The sequence below is a fragment of the Podarcis pityusensis genome (genome assembly GCF_964106645.2).
Source record: "Podarcis pityusensis genome assembly, chromosome: 7".
Taxonomy (NCBI): domain Eukaryota; kingdom Metazoa; phylum Chordata; class Lepidosauria; order Squamata; family Lacertidae; genus Podarcis; species Podarcis pityusensis.
In genome coordinates this window covers 50,883,069-50,897,470 of record NC_138031.1, presented here as the reverse complement: position 1 = coordinate 50,897,470, position 14,402 = coordinate 50,883,069, and the positions used below count along the sequence as shown (strand labels likewise).

At 42.8% G+C, this 14,402-nt stretch overlaps 1 protein-coding gene and 1 long non-coding RNA gene across 2 annotated transcripts in view; one reads left to right on the top strand and one right to left on the bottom strand.

Annotated features, from left to right (window-relative positions):
* The window catches only part of LDLRAD4 (low density lipoprotein receptor class A domain containing 4), a 287,894-nt gene that overhangs the window by 203,995 nt on the left and 69,497 nt on the right, over positions 1-14,402 (bottom strand). The gene's annotated exons all lie outside the window — the stretch shown is intronic.
* The window catches only part of LOC308481698, a 45,039-nt gene that overhangs the window by 28,915 nt on the left and 1,722 nt on the right, over positions 1-14,402 (top strand). The gene's annotated exons all lie outside the window — the stretch shown is intronic.

The window sequence follows — 14,402 nt, the reverse complement described above, 5'->3', positions numbered from 1 at the left end:
GAGTTCCCTTTGCTTCTTGCCAGAGTCATCACAGTTGCCAGACAGGTTTTTCAACTCTCTGAGTGGCCGGCAGTTTGTGAGGCATTGTCTTTAAGCACCTGCCAGTTCAGCAGTTGCATAGTTGCATTGTCAGTTTAACTAACCAGCAGTTTGACCAATTGCAGTCTTTTGTCTGTTTAAGTACCCTTATTTCAATCAACTGGTATTGAGCCGACCTTGTGGGCAAAGATTTATTTTTCTTTGTTTGGCAAAGTTTCCTTTGTGTCAAAAAGGTTTCCCCAGCAGTGAGATATTAAGAGCAACCCCACCCCTCCTTTTCTGAGGGCCGCTGGCGTGGGCCTGGAATCTTATTGATTTCCTTTTCTCTTAATTTGGCTGCAGCTTCTGAGCATCTCCTTCTAAGCAGTTATTTTCAATTCCGTTTGATTACTGTATTGTTTTAATTAGTGTTTTTATAGTTGATTTGATTTCGTGTGGAGTGCCCTACCTGGGTGGATGGAGCAGCCAAGTAATTTCGTTGTCCCTGAGAGGGGGCAATGACAATAAAAATATTATTATTATTATTATTATTATTATTATTATTATTATTATTATTACTTGGCAATGCTTTGTGCCTAGATTTGCCTATCATTTAAAAGGGGCAACTCTTTATTATAGGCAATTATCTTCTAATTCTGTCTGACTGCAGTTGGGGTTGCTCTGTGTATGGTATTGTTCCTTGGAGCCAGGTGCTAATATGTAGTTGAGCGCTGCTGCTTGAACTCTTGCTGGGTTGTGATTTAATAAATATAAATAAATACAAGCGGTGCAGTTAAGTGACGTATAGCTTGTTCATTTTGTCAGCAGTTACGCAGAGCAACTGATAATAGTAATTCCTACTCATAGCTATAAATCCATTGGCTATTAATTGAGATACTATCGATTAATAATTAATCCCTCAACAGTGCTCGGAACTTTATTGATGCACAATAATTGTATACTAGCATTTAATTACAGTTAAGTTATTAATTGAGTGGTGATATTAATACTAATTAAAAAATAACAATGATAATAAAATAAAGTAATAAAATAAAATAAATTTGAAATATAAATAAATAATAATTAATAATAACAATAAATAAATAATTATAATTATAAAAAATAAAAAATAAAATAATAATAATAATAATTAATATTAAAAATATAAATAAATAAATAAAAATTATATAAAATAATATTAATAATAATAATAATAAGTGACGGAATAAATAGTAGGCGCATTTTACTAGTGCACAGAGCAGCTCATGGCACCCTAGTGGAAGCGCACGGGTGCAGTACCAGCACACACTGCAGCTGTCAACCGTCATAATAATAAACCCAAACCCATTTCGCAGTTCCTTAATGCCTTCAGATCATTCATTGTTGACTATGAACAGCGCTTTCTCTTAGCTATTCTTTAGTTCTATTTGCCTTGCGTTTCTTACTTCCTTGTTTCGCAAACCAGTGGCCAGCCTTTAAACTACCCAGGTGCAGGCCCAAGCCCTCAGACAGGAACGGCGGCTGTGCAAACTAGGTCTCAGGCTTGCTCGCCGACTTTGAGAACTGCACCAGGGCGCCTGCATGGAGGCTGCCGGCCCGTATCAATAACCCGGTTGCTTCCAGTTCTTCTAGTTCTTTACAGAATAAGCAGCCCAGGGTCCAGCTTCCACAATCAGGCACCTCATCAGCCAGTGATGATGAGTCAGAATGGCTTACGCCCTTTCTGGGGAGGCTGCCGCTATTAGCATCTGGCAGTTAGCCCGTATGTCGAGAAGAAGCCATCAGAGGTGTATCGCATTGGAAAGCTGGGCCTTAGAAAGGATTTAAAACGTAAGGTGTGCTGGTAATTCAATAAAGGGCAATGCCAAAGGCAGTCTTGTAAGTACCCGCACGAGTGTGAGAGATGTGCGGGGGCTCACCCAGCCACAGCGTGTTACAAAGGGAAGCGGCCCTTTTGGGGAGGTCAGGGCTTCCACCACTCTAGTTCCAGATGAGCCCCCACAGCAGGGAACCATCGATAAAGTCCTTCTGGGTCTAGCATTTTCTCCAATTCAGCTTTCTCCTCTCCTCAACCTCTTGTCTATCCATCCGGACGGAAGTGCAGCATCCTATCTTTGGAAGGGTTTCTCAGAGGGTTGCAGAATCCCAGTAGTGGCTCCTTAACCGCGAAGGACTCTCCTAATCAGAAGTCAGTAAGGGGAAGGACGCTCGCCTCACCCAACGGGTAGCTACAAAATGTATCATTCCATAACACCTCATACAGGAATTATTTATTTATTTATTTATTTATTTATTTTTTCCTGGGTAACCTGCCTTTTTCTCCCAGATCAACTACAAGAGCAAGACCACAGCTTTAACAAAATGACAGCCCAAACAGGAAGACACATGGGAGCAATGGTACTGCTTTGAAGTGTTCCAGATCCATTTCCTGTTCTCCCAATTAGCAGGGCAGCTGTGGGCAAAATTGCAAAGAAGTACAATAATGATTTAGTCCTTAGTCCTATAATCTAGTAAGCCTTTAAGCCCAACAGTCGAATTCGCATGATTTCAATGCTTTAACTATATTAGGGAACATGTATAGTTAGTAAACAAATTGCTAGTTTGGTGAGAAATAACACTTCACTGAAGTGGATAACGCTTTGGCCAAGAGCTCACCTTTGGCAATCTTCTAGAACATGTTGCATATGTAGCAGTTCTTTCTAGCTTGAGTGAAACTCAAACCTGACATTTACAGTACCAGATAGAAGTGTTCTGGAATGTCCTGGCTGTGTCTGGAATGTCCTGGCTGTGTCTGTAGTACAACAGTTTTGGAAATCTGTAGGAGAGCATCCCACCAATCTCTTGTCATACTAACAATCGTGTTATCAGCTAACAATCAAAAGTGCTAAAATTTTAGCTACATTGGCAACAGGATGTTGGCTAGAAGCAACTGGTTTTCTGAAGCTAAAACTTACAATTTTGTTCTAGGAGTTACTTGATCACAATATAGAACTATTTGTTTATTCATTATGAGTTTTACACATGATGAAAACATATACTCAAGCAGATATTTTTATAATCACTGTACTATACTATGATACAGTGCATAATGAACATCCACATTCAGTTAGTCTGTGTGCCAGCCCCCTTCAGATTCAGCACAGAGAGCACCAAGTGACTCAGAAACAAATCAGAAGTTTAAAAGTCATGATACAAAATGAGGCTTGGGGCCTATGTGCATATCTAACCTTAAAAATAAAATAAAATAACAAAAACAAACAAACAAACAAACAAACCACACCACAGGGTAAGACTCCCAAAATCAGTTAAGACAGACCTTGAGATCTGGATCACGTTTCTGGAACACTACAATGGGGTCTCCTTATGGCAGGAAATCCTCAACCTGTCCTCAAATTGCCAGGTTCAGTGATGCCGCTGGGTCCTTGGGCTTCAGTTTATTCTTTAGGGGACGCTGGTGTGCTCAACAATGGCCAGCAGAGGAGCAAGGCGAGGCTATCACGTGGGATCTCACTTTTCTGGAGTTTTTCCCCCCTTAGTTGTGGCTGTTCACATTTGGACTGAGGAGTTCCAGAATCACCGGGTGTGCTTCAGAACTGATAACCAGGCAGTGGTCAACATACTGGCTAAACAGTCATCGCGTTCCGAGAGGGTGTCGTGCCTACTCCAATCATTCGTCCTCCAGTGCCTCGCTTCTGAGCATTAGCTCCCAGGGCTCAGCCACTGCCAGAACCCGTTCCGGAGCACCTGTGGAACCTTGGAGACGTGAAGTGATTAAGGGAGTATTAGCATCTGTCGCACCCTCTACGCTTAGATCATATAAGAAGGTCTGGTGTGATTTCATGGGGTTCAGGTACCTGGAGCACAGCTGTTGCCCGAACCCTTTCCGGAGCACCTGTGGAACGTTGGAGACGCAAAGTGATTAAGGGAGTATTAGCGTCTGTCGCACCCTCCACCCTCAGGTCTTACAAGAAGGCCTGGTGCGATTTCTTGGGCTTCAGGTTTGGGTCTTCGGGGCTTTGTGCTAGCGCGCCTCCCACCACTGATGACGTTTTGCAATACCTTTCACACCTTGATGACCTAGGGCGCGCGCCTAAAACATTAAAAATACATGTAGCCGCCATTAGCTTCTTTGCTAAGGCCACGTTCTCCTCCGATCCATGCAGTGACTTCCTGGTCCGTAGAGCTATCGAAGGCTGGGGCAGGTTACAACCCCCTAGGGTTCAGGGCCGTAAGCCAATTTCTTACGGGTTGCTCTCTCAAATACGCAAAAAACTCCGGTCAATTTGTTGGTCCTGGTTTGAGGCCCGCCTCTTTTCTGTGGCATATGCCATCGCCTTTTTTGCCGCCCTAAGAGTGGGCGAGGTCGTAGTCAAAGGTAGTGCGAATGGTGTGATGCGGGGCCTCCTTATGGAAGATGTACAGCTGTCTGAGGCGAGCATGTTGGTACGGATACGACAATCCAAAACTGATCAGGCCGGTAGGGGTGTCCTTCTAAAACTCACAGCGTCCGGGGGCAGGGCCCTTGTCCGGTAAAGGACACCAGGCAGTATCTTCGCCTCAGACCACCTGGTCAGGGTCCACTTCTGCTACACGAAGACGGGTCCCCCTTACTGAGACACCAATTCACCAGGGTACTCCGCAAAGCTATTGATGCTTGTGGTTTAGCTTCCCGGGCTTATGCTGCCCACGCCTTTAGGATCGGTGCTGCCTCAACTGCCGCGTGCCTGGGCTTGCCTGCGGACAAGATTAAAGAATTGGGCCGATGGAAATCCAATGCTTATAAGGGTTATATACGTTAGTTTGCGCTCCGCTACACTGAATCTACTTACCCGCTTTCTCCTTTCTTTCGTTCTCAGCTGTTTCCGGGGGCACCGTGTGGATTTGCGGCCACAGTATTGTTCATTGGACCCGCGTTCGGGCGGTCAGCAGCGGCCTTACCCATCATCTTGGTTTGCCTCCTGGGATACAAGTTGCCTGGTTGTCGCGACGCGGCATGTGGTGGGAAGAGCTTATGCCATTGCTGATTGACAGAGTTGCCATGTTTGGCCCTCCTGACATCCTTATCATTCACTTGGGAGAGAATGACCTGGCCAATAGGAGAAGCGGGGATTTGTTGTGGTGCATAAAAAGAGACTGGGAGTCGATTGCGGCCTTGTGCCCTGGAACAATGGTGTTCTGGTCCTCCTTCTTGAAAAGAATTGTCTGGCGCGGTGCGCAGAACTGTATGGCCATTGAAAAAACCAGGAAACTCCTGAACCGGGCGGTAGCCCGTTGGGTGCGCTTTATGTATGGCCGAGTCATTTATCATGACCGTATCCGGATCGGCGACCAAGCCATGTACCGGAATGACGGAGTTCATCTAACAGACATTGGGAATGATATTTGGTTGGACAGTGTCATTAGCAGCATTAGGGATTGGTTGCAGCTGTGAGGGTATTGGCGGCGAGCCCCTTTGCGGCTCGAGTGGCGGTTAGGCATTGGATTCATGTGTTGTGCTGTGTCAAGGGCTAGGTGTGGCCATCGCCTATGCTATCTACCGTGGGTTATTCCGTTAAAGGAATCTGGCGGTCGTGTATTCCGTCCGATGCCTGCTTGGCGGGAGGCCATGGCACGACCCTCGGTGACATCAGGGGGTGAGCCTATAGTTGGATGAGCATCAACAGGCTCCACCTACTCTTGAATAAACCCACCACCTATAGTCATCCAATGCCTAAGCCAATACCTTTTCACTGCTGTAATCAATAAAGTTGTGGCCTTTTCTTGCCCATTAACCTTATACCATGTGTCCATGTGTATTTATTTCACTTAGCGGGGTCGGGGTCCTCGATCCACAAAGACTCTCCTCCCTGCAAGAGAGGGGAGTGGTTGTGGGCGGGAGCCCGGACTCCGCCCTGGCAGGGGCCTTAGCCCCTGCCCCTCCTTCTCCTCCCCCTCAGTCCTCGTCGTCCTGCAGCGAGTCACCCACCCTCCACTCCCATTTAGCTCAGGGTCTAGGTTTTTGGCCTTGCTATGGACCTTAGGTTGGTTGCCCCGGTTGTCTGGGGGGCCTGGTAGGAATTTTTCCATTTGGCATTAGGCTTTTTGGTTTTTTCGCCTACCTCGTAGCAATCGTCACAACTTTTGTGGTATTGGTGGGTAGGTTAGGCATTGGATTCATGTGTTGTGCTGTGTCAAGGGCTAGGTGTGGCCATCGCCTATGCTATCTACCGTGGGTTATTCCGTTAAAGGAATCTGGCGGTCGTGTATTCCGTCCGATGCCTGCTTGGCGGGAGGCCATGGCACGACCCTCGGTGACATCAGGGGGTGAGCCTATAGTTGGATGAGCATCAACAGGCTCCACCTACTCTTGAATAAACCCACCACCTATAGTCATCCAATGCCTAAGCCAATACCTTTTCACTGCTGTAATCAATAAAGTTGTGGCCTTTTCTTGCCCATTAACCTTATACCATGTGTCCATGTGTATTTATTTCACTTAGCGGGGTCGGGGCCCTCGATCCACAAGGTTTATTTTATGTTTAGACCCCTCAGTAGGGATGGGCAGTATCTGGTTTTCAACATCACGATATAGCACCGGTTAAATATCATGATATATCACGATACATATCTGCGGTGGCAGAGGGCATTGCTGGGTATTCAATGATATGGTGGTTTATTACACAGCCCTACCCCTCAGTCAACCTTGCCAACCTGCCAACCTAGTAGTTCGAAAGCATTCAGTGCAAGTAAATAAATAGGTACCGCTCCGGCGGGAAGGTAACCGGCATTTCCGTGTGCTGCTTTGGTTCGCCAGAAGTGGCTTAGTCATGCTGGCCACACAAACCGGAAGCTGTACGCCAGCTCCCTCTGCCAGTAAAGTGAGATGAACGCCGCAACCCCAGAGTCGTCCACAACTGGACCTAACGGTCAGGGGTTCCTTTACCTTTACCTTACCCCTCAGTCATCAGAACTGAGTTCAAATGGTATGCTACATTTCTAGGATTCCATGTTAAACAGCAGTGCTAAAACCACACAACAGGAGAGGCCAAAGGGCAGCTGACAGTACAGGTGTTTATGTGTTTTACTTTATACTTGATTTTAAAAACCAGTCAGGGGCTGGAACCCTCTCCAATGCAAAGTACAGACTGCAGGTACTCCTGTATATAGCGTACGTATTGTATGTTTCTCTGCACAACCAACTGCAGTGCTCTAAAGAGTAGACTCAACCCTGAGATGGTAGACAGGGTTGCAAACTAACCTGCTCCCCCTTCTCTCTATGCCCTCTATTGTGCCCCATTTTTCCATGCATCTTGAAGATGGACCATCTGTCTGCAGCTGCCACAGTGAAGATTCCAGGTAATCATAGCTCAGTGGTAGACCACATTCAGATGGTCCCGGCTTCAATTGCTGGCAGCTCTAGATAAAAAAAAACAAGAAATAGGTGGTGTGAAATAACTTTACCTAGAGAGCAGCTGACAGTCAGAGTAGAGAATACTGCACTTACATGCACTACTAGTCTGACCTGGAGAATGGCAGCTTCCTATGTGATGAGTTGGATTAATTCAGCTTCTAACACTTTATCCTTCCTTAACACACATGGTACTTAGATCAGAAAAAGTGCTAGAGTTTCTCTACATTCATAAGCAAAGGTTATATGAATTTGAAGTCACAACTGACAGAAAACAAAGCAATAATATTTGGATGATTCAAAGAGAGATTATCAAAATGGCTGAACCATAAGAACATTTCCAGAATCTCCTGATAACGTCTTCATTCAGCAAGGCCTACAGGATATTATCAAAGTCCTATTAAATATTATATAAACTCACACTGATTCACTTCCCAAACAGAACTGAGTCACAAAGTTGATGATCTCCCTAGTGTAAACTCGGCTAACTTCAATGAAACAACCCCAGGGAGTACAAGTGCAACAGATTCTCACCCACACTGCTTCACATCAAGGTAACTTGCAATTTAAATTTACTACCTACAGCTAAGCCAAAATAAAGAATTTGCTGTGATTCAAACCTACTGGCATTTACAAGTATACAGACATGTGCAGTGACAGTGCTGTGCTAGAACGAACTTCAGAAAACCTTTCCTAATTATCTAGAAAGCAGTGCGAAAGAGGTGGAGGTTGGAATGGTGAGACATATGCACATGCTTTTAAGACACATTGATCATTTCAATCAAAGAATAACCTCTCTCCTTCGTATCTTAAGACTCTAAAAGGCAAAAGGGTGAGACACTTTATGACACATCAGTAAGAATCATATATCCTCTTACATAAGATATCAACAAAGGGGATACAGGTCACTGATCCAAAAAATTGAATGCATCTCATGTACAAACCACACTGTCAGCCCAGGCTAACAGGCATCCTGTGGAAAGGACACAAGCAAAAACAACTGTAAATTCAACTTGCAAAAAAAGAGAAACTTTAAACAAAAAAAAGAAGCTTCACTTCAAAAGGACCAGGTGAAATCTATGTGCCAGGGATTATGAGATTTAACTAGCGTGAAGGCCTTTATAGGCACACTATTGCAGGGCTGAGAATCTGTGACCTATTGATGCTGCTGCACTCCCATTTACCTTATTCAAGCATGCCCAATGGTCAAGTATGATAGAATTTGGGGTCCAACTGCCTCTGGAAGGCCACAGGTCAACCACTCCCACTCTATTGCCTTGACCATTCCACAAGGAAGGGGTTTTTGGTTCAGAGAATAAGGGTGAGGTGCTGGGAGAGTGTTGCCCCAATTAGTGTCCGGCCTCAGTAAAAGAGGAAGTAGATCCAAGTTGAATGTGGCTACTCTGTTCAAGTAGTGCGTACGTTTCTGAGACCCCTTTTCTAAACAATCATCCTTGGGACATTCTTTTCCACAGAGGGAAATAATGTCTTCTGAGCTGTTTTAGCTGGTCATTGATGAAACAGCCCCATTCTTAAATACATAGCTTGGAAACAATGCCCCCACTCTTTAAAATGTTGATATTATGGAACAAGTCCTGCTGTGTTCTACTCAGACTCACTCCCAACTAATTGCAAAGGATTGCAACCTAAAAGACATTAACTATTCCTACAACGATACTGTCATATAAAATAACAAATTAAGTGATTTCATAACAGTTCAGTGCAATGTAGTAATGTCAAACTATGCATCTGGTGGTTCTCAACTCACTGTTATAAGACAACACAAGGATCTTCAAGGATTTTGAAGGGTAAAAACAAGAATATTTGATTTATTTTATGTAGCCTTAATAAAGGATGGTCTGTGTTTTAGAACATAGGTAGTCAAAGTGACAGCAGCTGGAAGAGACTAGCAGCAGAGATGGAAATATCTGTCAATCTGGCTTTCTCAGTTTCTCATTTTTTTCCATCTTAAATCAGCTCTCCACATTTTGCTGCATTCTGCTTTTTTAAAAATCCTCATGAAAATTCATCAGCATTTTAGTGTGATTTTTTCTTAATAAACACATTTTAAATACAGTTTTGACTAATGTTCACTTTTTTTTTTTTTGCATACATTTTTCTCCAATATAATGCATGTATGCATTTTTTACCCATACCTCCATTTCTTTGCACAATATCCCCTAATATCTGCATTTTTATAAACTATTGTTTGGATAAAGGAATTGCAAAATTGCAGAAAAGTGAAAAATTCAAAGGATAGCTATGTTTTGGTTTTCATGTTGTTTTAGAAGTTGTGAGTTTGATAGATTTGGCTTTAAATGCACACCAAACAAAATTTCTCCTCCATTCCTAGCCAGCAGGAAAAGGATACAAGTTGGTTAGGCAGGCCTTGGGACAGATCCACATGAAAGTCTTAAAAAATCAATCAAACTTAAAAAATCCATTCAAAGGGGTAGGCTAGGCAAATTGAAAGACCTTCATTATTCAAACCTTGTGTCAAAACTCATGCTGTTTGACATCAGTGCTTGACTTCCATGGCCATTTCCTTCAATGTGTCATTGGCAAAACAACACTCCCTTCAAATATTTCTTACTTCTAGCTATCCTTATGTTTTTGCCATTGTAATGTTAAAATCAAAAGTTCCTGTCAAAACAAAATGCAGCACTTCAAACTGTGCTGGGCAGAAATGACATTTCTGGTTATCAGATATGAAATCAACAGCTCATAATGTAAAAGTTGCAATTCCATTGAATTCTTTTACAAGAAACTGAAGAAACTGCAGCAACTTTGCCTGTTTGAAGAAAACTCAAAACTATAAAGAGAAATAGAACAGTCTGAAAGCCAATACCTGATCCAGGAAAAGGAGGAAAAAATTAAAAGGTGCATTACAAAATAATATGCTAACCAGAAACATATAACAGAATTGCTCGTTCATGCTTGCTTTCCTTATATGTGGCATTATCAGACTCTGCAACAGTTGAAAGATTTTTGGACAGTGAGGAAAGTCATTCTTAATGCTACTACACAATTCTAAAAAAGAAGGTTTTTGAGAAGATAAGTGGGAGAAGAAGGATGCCTTTGCATGTGCATGTTTCGTTGCTATTAACCTCCATGTTTTCCATGGAGCGGCATACAATTCCAACCTATATGAGTTACAATGAACTAATGAAAACATATTTAAACATATTTTTGTCTAGCGGGTGTTGGATGATCACTGCTTTTCTTTGCAAAGTCCAGTAATATAACAATTCAACTCCTGACTTCCTTTTGCTAGATCTTGGTGGTTGTTATGATTTATATGGTACACTCCTACCAAATGGTGCACATATGGGTTACTAATCCAGATCATGGCGAGCCCTGCACCAGCTAAGTTTCAGGAACGGAATGCTATCACAGACCTTTACTCAATTCTCTGGACCAAATTTTCCCATTTTGCTGACAGGAAATTGACTGTAAGGGATAGTTGCTTGTTCAAAGCTTGTCCAAAGCTTCCCATTAAGGATTCAAAATACAAGTCTCTTAGGTTCAAAAACTGTCCACTAATCTCTGCCCATTGGATCTTAGTGTATTTTGAAGATCTGTTGATCCAATTACAACTGAGGCAGGGTGGGGCAGGATACCTCTAAACAAAGGCATATTAATTCTCTATTAAGTTTTTCTCTAGTGCAAAAAGGAAACAAAAAAGAATTTAAAGCTTAAGATGCGGGGGGGGGGACAAGTACCGTACCTAAATAATAAGCATTTTTAGAATACAAACAATGGTATATTCCAACACTCAAGACAGAAGGAAACCCTTGCCACATTGCACCTCTGACTGATGAACTCTATCATCTGGTTCACAAGAGCCTCACTAAGTGTGTGGCCTCTTTACAACTTTAAATAGTTGCAGGATATGTTTGTGTATGCAAACGCAGGAAATAGAGGGCTTCTCTCAGACAAAATATGTACGTATCCTGTAGTTTTTTCTCTTTGTTGATGATCCTGGAAGAGCAAGTATTGACAACAACACAATATAAGAAGTTACAGGCTTATTTCATTTCTAATTCAGAGGCTGAGTTCATGGAGATTAAATTTCTGTTGATAGTGATTGAATCAGTGATTAATAAAATAAAATAAAATAAAAAGATTATAATATATAAATATGATATGAACCTTATACACATATGATGGGAGCCTTATACTTACAGCCAGTGCTTTTTTTCTGAAATAAATATTCAGGGGTACTCTCATATTCCTACTGAAAAACTGCCCCTCAATGAGGCCAAACTTAGATTCACAAAATGTTTCGGGGTCTGCATCCCCCCAGAAAAAAGCACTGCTTACAGCACCATAAAATACATTATCCCTCATCCTCCATCCACAACTCTTAAGAATTCTACATACTAATTTTTATAGGGGCAGAATACTGGGGAAATTACAATATTAGTAAATCGGTGCATTATACATACCAGAAAGAAATTAAGGAGAAATTCCATTGGGAAAGCTTCTTGGTTAAATGCTCCTCAGTTCCATTCCTCAGAGGTCAGAAGTGCCATTCCTCAGAGGTCAGGGTGATTAGAAGAGATTATTTTTTCTTCACTGCAACAGGTTTTAGTGGCCTGTGAAGGTGCTACTATAAATTAATTGTCCCTTTTGTACCCACTTCCCAGAAAGGGAGGCTGGGTTCCTGGGCAGGGTGTGTGTCTGTGTATTGGTAGCAATTCTTCCTCTCCAGCCTATCACAACGCATTGCATCCCAGCATAGATGCACCTTGACACCATTTTGAAAGAGGCAGTCATCTCCCTGTGTTACCAATGACAACTGTATTTGTAGAGACATGAGTATATAGCGCTTCCCAGTTTACCCAGGGAAGAAATAAGGAAATAGTGTGCTTGTTAAGTTCTAATTCCAGATGTCTTTTTGCTTTACAAAACGGAACCACTTAGGCTGCAATTCGAAGTAGGAGAGAGACTTCTTAACCCCTTGAAAATTCACATTCCCTGTTGCTTTTACTGCCACTGTACAAAAGGTACAAATAACAGAGATGTGTTCCCCCCCTCTAATTTTCAGTAATCGCCACAGGTACAGTGAAAAGGGTTGCCATATTTCAAAAAGTAAAAATCCAGATTTTTTTTTTGCAAAATCTCCCCCCCCCCCCAAAAAAGAGAGAGATTATGAGCTATTTTTAATAAAACTTGTGAAAATCTACACTGCCAACATGGGCCTGGACAGTTTACAAGGGCTGAATACCAGCTATGTCGAGGAAATTCCGAACGTATGGCTACCCTAGCAGTGAATGTTAGTTTCCTCTGGATTCACCAGAGTTATTTATCCATGCCATAACCCCAAGGTTCCCATAGCAGCACCTTAACAGCTGCTGCCAAACTTGGCTTTGCACAGGTTACAAATTGTCATTGCATGGCCAGCTCCTGCATTCGTACCTCCCACTAGCTCCCACCCTCTGGTCATCCATGCACTGAAGCTTGCTGGAGGCACATATGCCAATGTGGTGCCCTCCATGCATTGTTGACTCTGAGTGCCATGTGCCCCAGCCAGTATGTCCAATGGCTGGGGTTGATAGTTCAACAACATCTTCAAAACATTGTGCTGGCTACTTCTGTCATAGGCTCTCTCAGGAGTCAGCTATACAGCTGCAAATAAAAAGTTTTAAGCGTGGTTTAAGTGCAATATACAATGTGACACTAGATGGCGATGGTGAGCCTTATGGAAAATTCAATGTATTTTTTAAAACATTTTTTAAAAAAAAGCATTTTCAAAGCTGTTTTATATGTGTGTCTGGATTCCACCTCAGTCACTGGTCAGGACTCCAAATAACAGGGTGAGCCTATGTGTGTGCAGCAGGCTTCCCTTTGCAGATGTTTCCCAAACCCATGGATGGTGGGGCAGGGGGACTGCTGAGGGAGTCCCGGGCGGGTGTCCCAGGTCTCCCACTCCACATGGCTGCAAATATGTGGAGGAGTGTGACCATTCATATCCAGTTAAAATGTAGGCTAGGTGTTAAAGGGGAGAATTTTCCCCACCAGCTAATATCAAAACAGACACCTAGATATTTTATTCCTACTCAAATACTTTACTTTTCCCCTGGTTTTATTGCTAGAAATTATGAACTGGCATTCCCCCCCACCCCCCACTGGCATTTTTGTGGAGAAATACATAGAACATGAAACAGCTGTGGTGCGCTTAGCTGCACCAGAGCTCTTTCAGTCACTGAGCAAAGAGAAAATACTTGGGGTTAATAGAAACTCTACTGGGCTAAGTAAAAAATAAATAAATAAAATAAAAATCACCTCTGTGAAGGCAGATTTATTAACTGGAACATCTGTCTAGAGAGACAAAAATAGGAAGCTAAAGCTAGAAACAGATAAGAAAAGTGCAAGATCCTTTAATGAAACAAGAGTCTTTGCTCCTTAATCACCTTCTCCCCCAACACCATATCAGTCGTTCCTGCTCTAGGTGATAGCACATCCTTCTTTGAAATGAAGTATCATTAAGCTCCAGTCTATCAAGCTGCAGCTTTGCTCCAAAGAGCACCCTACTTAAAATCAACAATTGCAATGGAAATACCAGGTCTGTTGAACTTTTGCTGGGAAAGCGATTAATCTCACAGTGACATTTTGGAGGTCTTGACAAAGCCACATTTCCAAACAAGATAAACCCCCTCTCCCAACACTCTGTATTGGAATAAGGAACCAAGCACAGTGCTCGAGACAGCAGGGAATTACCAACCGCATGCTAATTACCAGCCTGGTCCAGAAATAGCTGGATGCCACAGCCTTGTTTTGGCATGCATTGCTTTCTGCAGTGCCGTATTGAATGCCCCTGAAAATCAAAAATACTGGAACCACTGGGTTGAAGGGTTCAACGTCAACAGAATTGTGTATCCATTCACTTGTAGTGGTTAGAAGGTTGGACAAGGACTTGGGAGGCCAGGATTCAAATCCCTATTGAGCCATGAAGTTTACTGGGTAGCCTTGAGCCAGTCACTGTTTCTCAGCC